Here is a 10,766-nt window from a genome sequence, read left to right on the forward strand (position 1 = left end):
AATCTCATAGATAGTACACTAAATATTATAAACATACTCTTTTATATTTCAAATATATGGTGATTTTCATATTCAAAAATGATGTTTGGTCCTCAATATTTAAAGAAAACTTTAGATGGCATATCCCAGATGTCTAAGGGAGCGTCCATCACATGTTTAATTATTGACTACTGGACTTTTGTCATAAACAGAGAAATTAGGTGCAGTTCTCCCATATCAGAGGGTAGGTATATTGATGTATAATATTGTTTTGTAACGGTTTGGCTGGGACGAATTGAGACACCTGTGTCCACCCATCCTTTTGGCATATAGCTGAAGTGTTCAAATTGTTTTTGGTAATAGAATCATGTTTCTGTAATGTTCTAATGTCTCCACTGTTATTATAAGAAATGTGGTCATCTCACATATTTTAATTTAGTATAATCAAAGTATTTCCTTAATTTTAAGATGTATTAATAAGTTTCTCATGAAAAAGATGTTTTGCCCAACATCCATTTCAATTAAGCTGAAAAGTAAAATATGATATTAATAATATGCCCATAAAATATTTACAGAAATATCTTATTTTTCTAGTGTAGGTTTAGATTATCTTTTTAAAGAGACTAAGGAACATACTTGTAATTACATAATCGTTTAGTCTTGTATTATACAGTCAATTCTTTCTCTTCAGTTTCTGCCTTGGTATCATTAAAAGTGTTTTCAGCTTAAACATGTTAATACGCTCAAGATGACTTAGAATGCATTGCACATAATAATTGCTCATTAAATGCTAGCTGTGCTAGTAATACCTATTATTTTTTTTTAATCTTCCAATCGCTCTTTCCCATTCTGTAGTAGTCTCATACATTCTATTTTCCACTTAAAGTATGTAAATGCTTGCCCTTTTGATCTGTCTTTATTCAAATATCAAACAAAAATTAAAAGTCTCCTGAAGATATTTCACTACAATAAACACATCTCTTGCTCCAATGGCTTTACAACTGTATTTTCTATTGCTGTTTCTCTCACAGGTTTCTCTTAGGACCTGTCTTCAAGTATTTAAAGATACAAATACCTATCTTTCAAGAATTTTAATTACAGAAAAATCACCAATCCCTGCATTGTATTGTCATTATTTGCTATGAATGCAGTTCTGTTATTTTTTGGTACTTACAACTTGTGCACTTTCTAATCGCACATTTCCCTAAACATCAGTCACAGGTACCATTTGTCTAAGGGCAAAATATATATATATATATATATATATATTTAAAATTGGGGGAAAATAGAATAGAATCATTGCTGACACCTCTTTAGGTGGTCCACGTTTCATTATTTATATTATTGGTATCTTTGTGATCCTCATAACTATGCATTCAACAATGTTCCCATACATTCTTAACTGCCATCTTAGATTTTTCTGCTTTCCTAGACTTATTTGTCATATCACAAGCTAAATCACCATGTTTTATATGTACCAGGTTGAAGTTCAGTATACAAATTAGGGGCCAGGACCAGAGCTAAGAAGGAATGTACAAATCCCTCAATACTCTATACAGAACAGAGTTGGTTAGAAGCAGTTGGGACATGATAGCCCCTAACTAAACCTCACCAGGAAGAAGCCAAATCACCCTGCCTCCCCAACCAGCCATGCCCTTGTCTGCTTCCAATCAATTGCACTAGCTTAATGAGAATGAAGTATCTGTGTCTACCATAATTCACTTTTGGTCAACAGAAATGAATATAAGTTATCACTTCCAGAACCAGGTAAGGGAGCACTTAGGGTCCCCTGGTTAAAAATCCAGAGATCTCATGGAAGAGAATCCTAGCATCTCATTCCCTGACTACTCTTCCATGTGCTGAAAGACCAATCTGTTCTAGCAACAGTGGGAGAAGAAATCTTTCCCACAGCTTACTGAAATTGAGATTGTGTGCCTGTTGTTGGCAGGAGGGTGTGCAACAATAAGGCTTGAGGTGAATCTGATAGAGTACAACTGAAAGGGAGATGGGCAAGTATTCCCACCACTTTCTGACTCCTTGAAGTCCTCTTAGGACGTGGAGACATTTTCAGAAGTCTTCCTTGTTCCATGAGGAGTCTATGGAAGTTTGAAAAAAAAAAAATGGCAGGAGCTGCGGGTTAGCCCAGTATTTGCCAGGCCAATAAGATTCTCAACTTGGAATTGGAGATGGAGATTTGACTACTTGGACAAGGCAGACGGAAGTCCAACCTCCTTTTAAGGTGATATTCAGTGATAAAGGGGGCCCCAAACCAAGCTCATCATTTCAGATAGGGTCAATTTGAATCACAACCATGCTGGGAGCACATTAACACCAGAAAAGACAGTCATCAGATAAAAATGGGACTGAATCTTAAGAACTGAAAATAAGACATCCTCAGTAGTTTCTAAGTGATTTTCAGGTGATGAAGATAATTTAGTTGTGGTCCCTTCTCTCTTTAGTATTGGGTAAGTGGCAGAGATGTCAGGCTGAGGCTGAGAGGAGATTGTCTAGGGCTTAAAATAATTCAAAAATAGGCAGCATTCAACATCTCCAATCTGGAAACTTCAGTCTACCTCACCAGTGTTGTACTAGAAAGTGTCAAAAAGAACAATACACTGTCTTGGAAGACAATATATGCCAATGATTGGAATTCATTTGTGCTATTTCAGAACTGCCTAAACACTTAGGGCAGGCTGCAAGAGGGGGAGGCAGACACTGATAGGAAAGGAGAGATAGAACAGATATCTTTTTAAAAGCTCATTTCAGCTCTAAAACATATTCTTCTTTTTTTTTTTTATCTTTTAATATTTTTAATGGTCTCAAGTTAGCCCCCATCCAGCCTGTAGGATTTTGTTTCTAAAACACCCTTTTCTTTTCAGTCCCAAGAACCCAGCCTTTAGCTGTATCCAAGGCCTATATTTCCCACCTTGACCTCAAGAGTGCAGCCCTCAAGCTTTTAGCGACCCCACAGCTCCCCACTCCCTCCAAGACCTGGGAGTCCAGGTGGCCACTCTCACCTCAGCCTCCAACAATTCTGGAACAGGCTCCTCCTTGGTCAACATGGGGGGTTCATCAGTGCTGCCCGCAGGTATGCCCCCAGGATCTCTCTCCTGGCCCGGCTGTGGGGGCTGAGCATCCTCTGGGACCCCTTCCGGTGGTCCAGCAGGTGACACAGGGCGGCTGGGCTGGAGGGTGCCCCCAGGGCTGGGCTCCGTGCCCTTCTGCAGGGAGCCTTCTGAATGGAAACTCTGGTTACTGTTCTCATCATTGAGATCAGCAGGATGAGAGGGCCGCCCCCTCGGGGACTGGCGCCCCTGCCCCTCCGCTCCCGGCCTCGGAATCTCTCTGCCCCTCCACCTGCCCTCCGGCGCTCCTCCTCCTGGGGGTCCACCACTGGCACCCACTTGAAGATACGAAGGGAAGTGTCGCCCACAGTCACCCAGCGCTTCTCCCATCTCCGGACCTTCTCCATGGTCGCCATCACCTTCTTGATGTCATCCTTGGCCCGGCTCCGGGTCTCGGCCCGCACGGTCCGGCCGGCCATGCTGACCGGGCTGGGGTCCAGGCCGAGCCCGCGGCTAGGTCGCCTTCCGTCCGGCAGGCTCAGGCTCCGCGCCAGGCTGGGGTGCCGCTCTCTCAGCCTGTCGTCCCTCCGGGAGTTGGTCGCGCCCTTCTAAAACATATTCTAAAGCCGAATTCTAGTGTATCACTTGAAAGAATCCTAATTACTACTTTGTAACTGTTCCCTGACTTAATTTGTTGAGACTGAAAACAAGAAGGGAACCTTCTTATATAATTCAAAACTAATAATACGTGTCATCATGACCTGCTCATGGAGCTGTTGCTGCTAATGAAGGTAGAAATGGCATATTTTATTTTGTAAGTTGCAGCAAATATGGTTGTCCCATATAATAGAATATATGAGCACACATTTTAGAAGTACTCTTGTCCTTAATGTATGATAAGAAAGAAGCTCTTTGCACGTAGGTCATTTTGCCTGACCACTGATTATTCCAAGAGCACGGTGGCTAAGGGATGTAACATGATGGACAGCTGAGGAAAGTGCAACCAATAAACAAACCCAAGCTATAACATGGTTCTGTAAACTGTAGCTGCCATGCTGAGTGAGTAATTATGCTGTTGCAGAAATGATAAATAATGCTATGCTATCTTCACTGGGAAAATGAAGTATTTCCTGCTCCTCAAATTGCTAAAGGTGAAACTTGCTTTCTGGACCCAATCTGTTAGAAGGGAAATAATCTGACAAGATAATTGTTCTTAAAAGAGCTCCATGTTTTTCTCTATGGCATGAAAATAGTTTATCAGTTTTACCCATATCTCCTTGTGATGTAGTGAGGAGGAAAATAAAGGCATGAGATTCAAAACAGATACTTTTCTAAAAAAAAAATCAGAATCCCAGAATAATCCTGATTATGATTGGCATGATAATTTAGTTCCATTTGACTAATGAAAATTATTTTTTAAAGTTTAATTTAATGGGAGAAGAAATAATGGATTATTATTTGATCATGTTGTGGAAGGAATAGAAAATAGTTTAAAATCTGTTTACAAATTGTTTGTGTATTTTATTGCATATTAAAGAATCATGGAAGCTACTAGTGAGTATAAGTTAACACCATACATTAATATTATATTTTTGTGATAATCATCAATATTGTAAGGTAGTTTTGCTCCCCTCTTATTTCCATATGTGATTAGTAGACTTAGACGTAACACACCTCAGTTAGGCTACCTCTCACCCAAGGCAGCATTAAATCAGCTTCCCATCCAAAAAGGCATCAAGCTCTAGATAGAGATTCAAGGTGAACGTGGACTTTTATGAAAGATGTTTTAAGGAAGCAGCAATGAGGCAATTCATAACATGGCACAGAGCACACAGTGCATATTTTTGTCTCATTTAAAAATCTTTCACATCATGTGGAGTCCCTCTGGCCTTGTCTCATCTGGGCTGTGCCTCTTACTTTCCAGATCCTTAAAATTCCATGCTGCTAGGGGTCTCCCACAGCACGAGATCTTGAAATGTGAGCTCCATTTCCTTTGACTGCTCTATTGGGATCCTGATGAAGAAACTTCCTCCTTCAATGCCAATATTTTCAACAAAATTCATAAATTATTCTTGGAGGTTTTTTCTTGAAGACTTTTTCTTCAGTTGGCCATATAGTTTAGCATTTGTACTTGTTAACTTCTTTTTAACTTTGTCAAGATAATTACTACATAATCTTTAAATATTACAACTACAGAAAATAATAGTTTTATTTAATTATAAAACATGAGTGATCTACTTTGATTGAGTTTGTATGATGACAATTAAAGCAGAATGTATTTTCACTGCAATGAGATGGAAAGATACTTAGAAGGGATTTGGAATTCCATAATCCTTGATCTGATCCCTGTGGTGGACACAAGCTTCTTCTATGTAACGTGAAAGAGCTACATAGCAAGGACACAAGAGAAAAAGATTGTGTACTATTAAAGCCTTGTCTGTTATGGTTAACTAGCCCTTATCTCCTTAGTGACATCATCTATAATCTCAAGGACTTCTGCCCTTTGGACAAAAGTCTTATAGTTTATGCCCTATACCTACACAACAGAGGATGAGATGGTTGGATGGCATCACCGACTCAATGGACATGAGTTTGAGTAAACTCTGGGAGTTGGTGATGGACAGGGAGGCCTGGTGTGCTGCAGTCCATGGGGTCGCAAAGAGTCGGACATGATTGAGCAACTGAACTGAACTGAACCTACACTTAACCTTGACGTTTAGGTCTTAATCACCCCAACAGTGAGGAAGAGCCAGTAACAATAGAGAAAAAGAATGTTAAGGAAAGTAGAATTCTTCTCCCTAAAGCTGAGAACACCTGACTTAACATCAACTGAGAGAATCCTACCCAGTCCTGTAAGGTCTTGGTTAGTGTGCACGGGGCTAGTTGAGCAGTCCTAATGTGAAGTTGCCTTAGGACAAATACTTGTTCTTTACCACTGAAGTCCACATTGGTAGTCCCAATTTTTTGTCTTTGACCTATATCATCGTACTTCTCCTCTTGGTAGAGTTGGAATATTGAGTTTACACTATACATGAAAATGTGTTACTTATAGCCACTCCCTAAAAGAATGTCATCATTAAATAATTTCAACTCAGAAGTTTGGTGGCCAAGAACAATTTCCCAATGATATTCTACAGCCTTTTTTTTTTTAAGTGGCCAAAAATAGTCACATCCCAACTGATATGTATTTTATAATTATGCATTCTTTTCCTGAAAGTTCAGTGCTATGCATTTCTTCCTGGAAGATAAAATTTACAACCTCAATTCATGAAAATCATGAATATGGGAATTCATATTCATATCATCAAACTCTTAATGCCTTGTATGGGAAAGCTTAATTAATATATAGGAATTCATATCATCAAACTCTTTTAAAGCCTTGTTTAGTAAACTTATTTGAGATAACACCTTGGATTATATACTAAAATTAATCTAAATTCTCAGTGGACATCATTATACTATCAAATCACACTGATACAGTCTCAGAAATAGAAACTGGATATCAAAAGCTTAATAATTTCTGAACATATTATGATTTAAAAAGCAAGCAGTGTGTTAAACGCAAATAAGGAGTTTTAAATGCTTGAGAAGGGAAATCTAAATTTATGTCAAATATAAGTACCTCTTACTGGAAGTCAGTTCCTCATGGGTTCCTCACATTTCTGCATCTTTTTCAAGCAGGGACTTTTACTGACCTTTAGACTATCTTGTCAAGGATGATGTGTGCATAGCGAATAACCTTAAGAAACAGTGTGTAATTTCAGAGCAAAGGCCAAATTTGTTCACAGCCTGGAAGATCATGATAGTGCCTAATTGTTGAGCATAGGCAAGTGTATTTGCTTTCCTTTATATAAAAACAAAACGTGGGGACTCTAAAGTCAGGGTACCTCTCCTTTACTAGAACCCATTTTGTCCGCATGTTAGCTGACCTTCTCCATATTGACTTGTGTGAACTGGGTCTTAAAGAACTGATGCTAGTCTTACCAGCACTTTTTGCTACTGTTGTCATGAGAGAACAGTCTCAATTTCTGCCATCATCCATGAAGCTATGGTTGGATGACTTGCAAGAAAGATAAACAGTCAGACCCTTCATAGTTCTAGATACACTTCATACTGAAAATTGTGTAAATAGACATGGCAAACATAAAAGCTTGGGCAAAGTTTCAAAGTTTCAAGAGCTTTCCTAGATCTGAGGATATTTTCCACTGGATTTAAATTTGATTATTAACAATAAACTTTCTAGGAGACATGACTGAAAAGAATTGTGTTGCTAAGTTTGCAGTACTCAACATCAACTAATTTGTTCGGCTCTTTTAAAATGAGGAAGTGTTTCTATACACTAACCATGCAAACTTGCTCGTGTTTCCTTTTTTAGCCAAAATTTTATCTCACATTTGAAAACAGAGTTTGATCCTTACTGTAGACTTTAGGATTTGTCATAACAACCCACTGAATTTACTTGGAAATACAAGAATACTTCAAGAATTGTTGAAGGACTTCCATGATAGCCCAGTGGTTAAGAATCTGCCTGCTACTGCAGGACACAGGTTCGATCTACAGCCCAGGAAGATCCCACAGGCCGCAGGGCTACTAAGCCTGTGCACCACAACTGTTGAGCCCACGTGCCCCAGGGCCGGTGCACCACAGCAAGAGAAGCCCCCACAATGAGAAGCCCTCACACCATAACTCGAGAGCAGGCCCCACCCCTGCAGCTAGAGAAAGCCCACGCAGCGGCGAAGACTCCACACAGCCAAAAATAAACACAATTTACAGCAAATGAGACACTGATGTCTAGAACAGCGTTTTGGACTCTGTGGGAGAGGGAGAGGGTGGGATGATTTGGGAGAATGGCACTGAAACATGTATAATATCATATATGAAACGAGTCACCAGTCCAGGTTCGATGCACGATACTGGATGCTTGGGGCTGGTGCACTCGGATGACCCAGAGGGATGGTACGGGGAGGGAGGAGGGAAGACGGTTCGGAATGGGGAGTGCGTGTATACCTGTAGCGGATTCATGTTGATATATGGCAAAACCAATACAATATTGTAAAGTTAAAAAATAAAATAAAATAATAAAAAATTAAAAAATAAAATAAACTATTTCTATTAAAAATTATTTAAAAAGTTTTTTTTTTTTTTTAATGTGAGAATTACTTGTTGCCTAAAGTCACTTTTAATGTTACAGCACGCTGTATATGAGAAGGTTGTAAAGTGTGTGTGGGTATCTGGGAGTGGTTATTTTGTAGGGTGAGAAACTTCCACAGCTCTCACAGCTGTTTACCAATTCCTTCACTTAACTCTGTTTGATGTGTGTCCTACGTAGCCTTCAAAGCAAATGTTCTAAATACTTTTAGCTCTCTCAAGTCTTCATTACACTTCCTTCTCACTCTGAGCTGGTGAGTCCTCAGAGGACACAACTTTTATGGACAGCATTTTGTCCTGCAGTCTTGCTTTTCACCTAAACATCTGTTCTGTGCCTTCTCACATAAGTCCTTTGCCTCTTATTTTCTCATGGGAAGAAATATTCCTCCAATTTCCATGCCTGAACCTTTTTTTCCTTCCTCCTCCTCCAGACCTCAATCAATAAAGCTTTACAGGATATTGAAAAGTCACTCTTATTTTTCTCTCTTTTGCCACTTTCTCATTGAGGTACTAAATCATTTCTGCCAAATAGTTTCCAAGTTATGAAACTGATTTTGCCATTATTAGCCCATCACTCACTTCCAGGTTAGATTTGCAAGACTAGGATGATTTCTTTAAAAAGAGTAGCTAGCATCTGAATATGGGGAAGTACAGAATGCTAGAGAGTAACATGGTGTGAATGGAGTGCTTCTCTTCACTTTAATCCAAGTATAACACTGAAGGTCCCAATAGGAAATAGAAAACGTACCTCGAGGGCTAATTAAGAATATTTAAATAAGGGAACAATTTAAAAGTTATGAAAGAGGCTGTGGGAAAGGAAAAATGGAACATGAAACCATCTGGAATGAGCAATGGAGAGGAAGTATTACCATGTCTAAGCCTTAAGGGAGGAACAGAATAGTGGTTCTCAGAACCCAGAGGACTGGAGCTCCAAAGCTGTGGGGGAGGGCTTCCAGAAGGAGGTGTGCCTTCAAGAGAGGAGCAGCGCTCCTGACAACCTGCCATCTGGCAGGGGTAAGAGAGGAGAACAAGTCCCATGGCTTCTATTACCCCACATATCTCCTCCTCTTGTGGAGCTGACCTAACCAGAATCCAGAGGACGGGAAGGGCACACAGAGCAAGCTGGAAATGAATGGAGAATAGACATGAAGGGGCAAAGGGAAAACATAGAAAACATCAGCTAAAAGGCCTTTTTGGAAGAATACATAGCAAGCTTGATATATATTTGCTCATTATCAATTATTATTACTACCAGTGGATGATAGGTAGGGATTTGTACTTAGTTCTTGTATTACAAAACCTAAATATTAGAGACTAGCTTGAATGGAAAATGAGTAAAGATGACATTAGGAGTGAGATGCTTCAACTTCACTAAAAGTCCAGGCAAAGGCTTAGCATGGTTTCTGTGTGCTAGATGTATACCTCACAAAACAAACCTAAGTGAATGTCTTTCCTAAAGATTTTACCCAAGAATTTTATCATAGATGACCTTAACAGAGGGTTGGATCTCTGGAAGCTAAGACTTGAGACCAAAGTCATAAACATCCTCTGTGATATGGAGGCTGGGAATGGGAGTGGAGGCTAGGAGTGGGTTTCAGTCAGCAGTGAGTTTCCAAGGAGCTCAAGAAGCCCATGGGAGAGTCAGCTTTGGCTATATGCTTTCGACCATAAGGTACTGTTGTTAGGATGTGAACACTTTGGTTATGCAAAACTTTATCTTTTCCCTTTATTCCAGTTTCACTCCCTGGACCTACGTAGTGATAGTCACTGGGTAGAAAAGAATAATAAGAAAAGACAGGAGAAAGAGAAGTTAATGCCACCTCACTTTCCCACTAAATGTTTCCCAGCCTTAGGTAGAAATGAATGGTGGAATAGGAATTTTATATTAGCTGAGTTTGGATTTAACACACTGGATTGGAATAGTTAATCCTTCCAAAATGAGAATGTGATTTAAGACTTGAAAAAAGAGAAGCTCTACTATCTATGTGAGATGCTGGGATGGTGTGCAATAAATAGGTCTCAGAGCTTGTTCGGTGGTTATCGGAAGAGAAAGCCATTTTGTGATATTGTCCATTACAAGTCCAACTCTTGCAGTAAATTATAGCATTTACAACTACTGTGAATTTACATTCCTTTTTTCCTGAGTGCCCACTTTCTCCCCACCAACACGCTTCAGTCTCTCACACTGTAAAAGGCTTCTCATCTCTTGATATTGCTAATCCATCCGGCCATGTTTCAGTTCCTTCCCTTCTTTTCCATATACTTTGAAGTGATAGATTTTGTTGCTATTCTCTCTCCTCACTGTATTTCTTTAATTAATTTGATTGGGTTTTATTTAATTATTTTAATCTTTAATTTAATTTGGATATTACCTCTATATGAACATTACCAATGAACTAATATTTTTAAAAATGCATTTGTAGTAGATTACTGGAAGATCTTTTTTCCTGAGAACCCTGAACTGGATCGCTCTCAAGACTGTGATTCTAGAGCTGCTATTCTACTTATTTAATAATTATGTAAGTCCCCCTTGTCAAATGATAGAATTTCTGGGATGATCCAGAAAACCTCTTT

At 39.3% G+C, this 10,766-nt stretch overlaps 1 protein-coding gene and 1 pseudogene across 1 annotated transcript in view; both read right to left on the bottom strand.

The window, feature by feature from the left end:
- GPC5 (glypican 5) overlaps positions 1 to 10,766 on the bottom strand; it is a 1,547,826-nt gene that overhangs the window by 266,682 nt on the left and 1,270,378 nt on the right. The window lies entirely within an intron of this gene.
- Positions 2,858 to 3,585, bottom strand: LOC123328967 (annotated as a pseudogene).

Source organism: Bubalus bubalis, chromosome 13 (genome assembly GCF_019923935.1).
Source record: "Bubalus bubalis isolate 160015118507 breed Murrah chromosome 13, NDDB_SH_1, whole genome shotgun sequence".
NCBI classification, from domain to species: domain Eukaryota; kingdom Metazoa; phylum Chordata; class Mammalia; order Artiodactyla; family Bovidae; genus Bubalus; species Bubalus bubalis.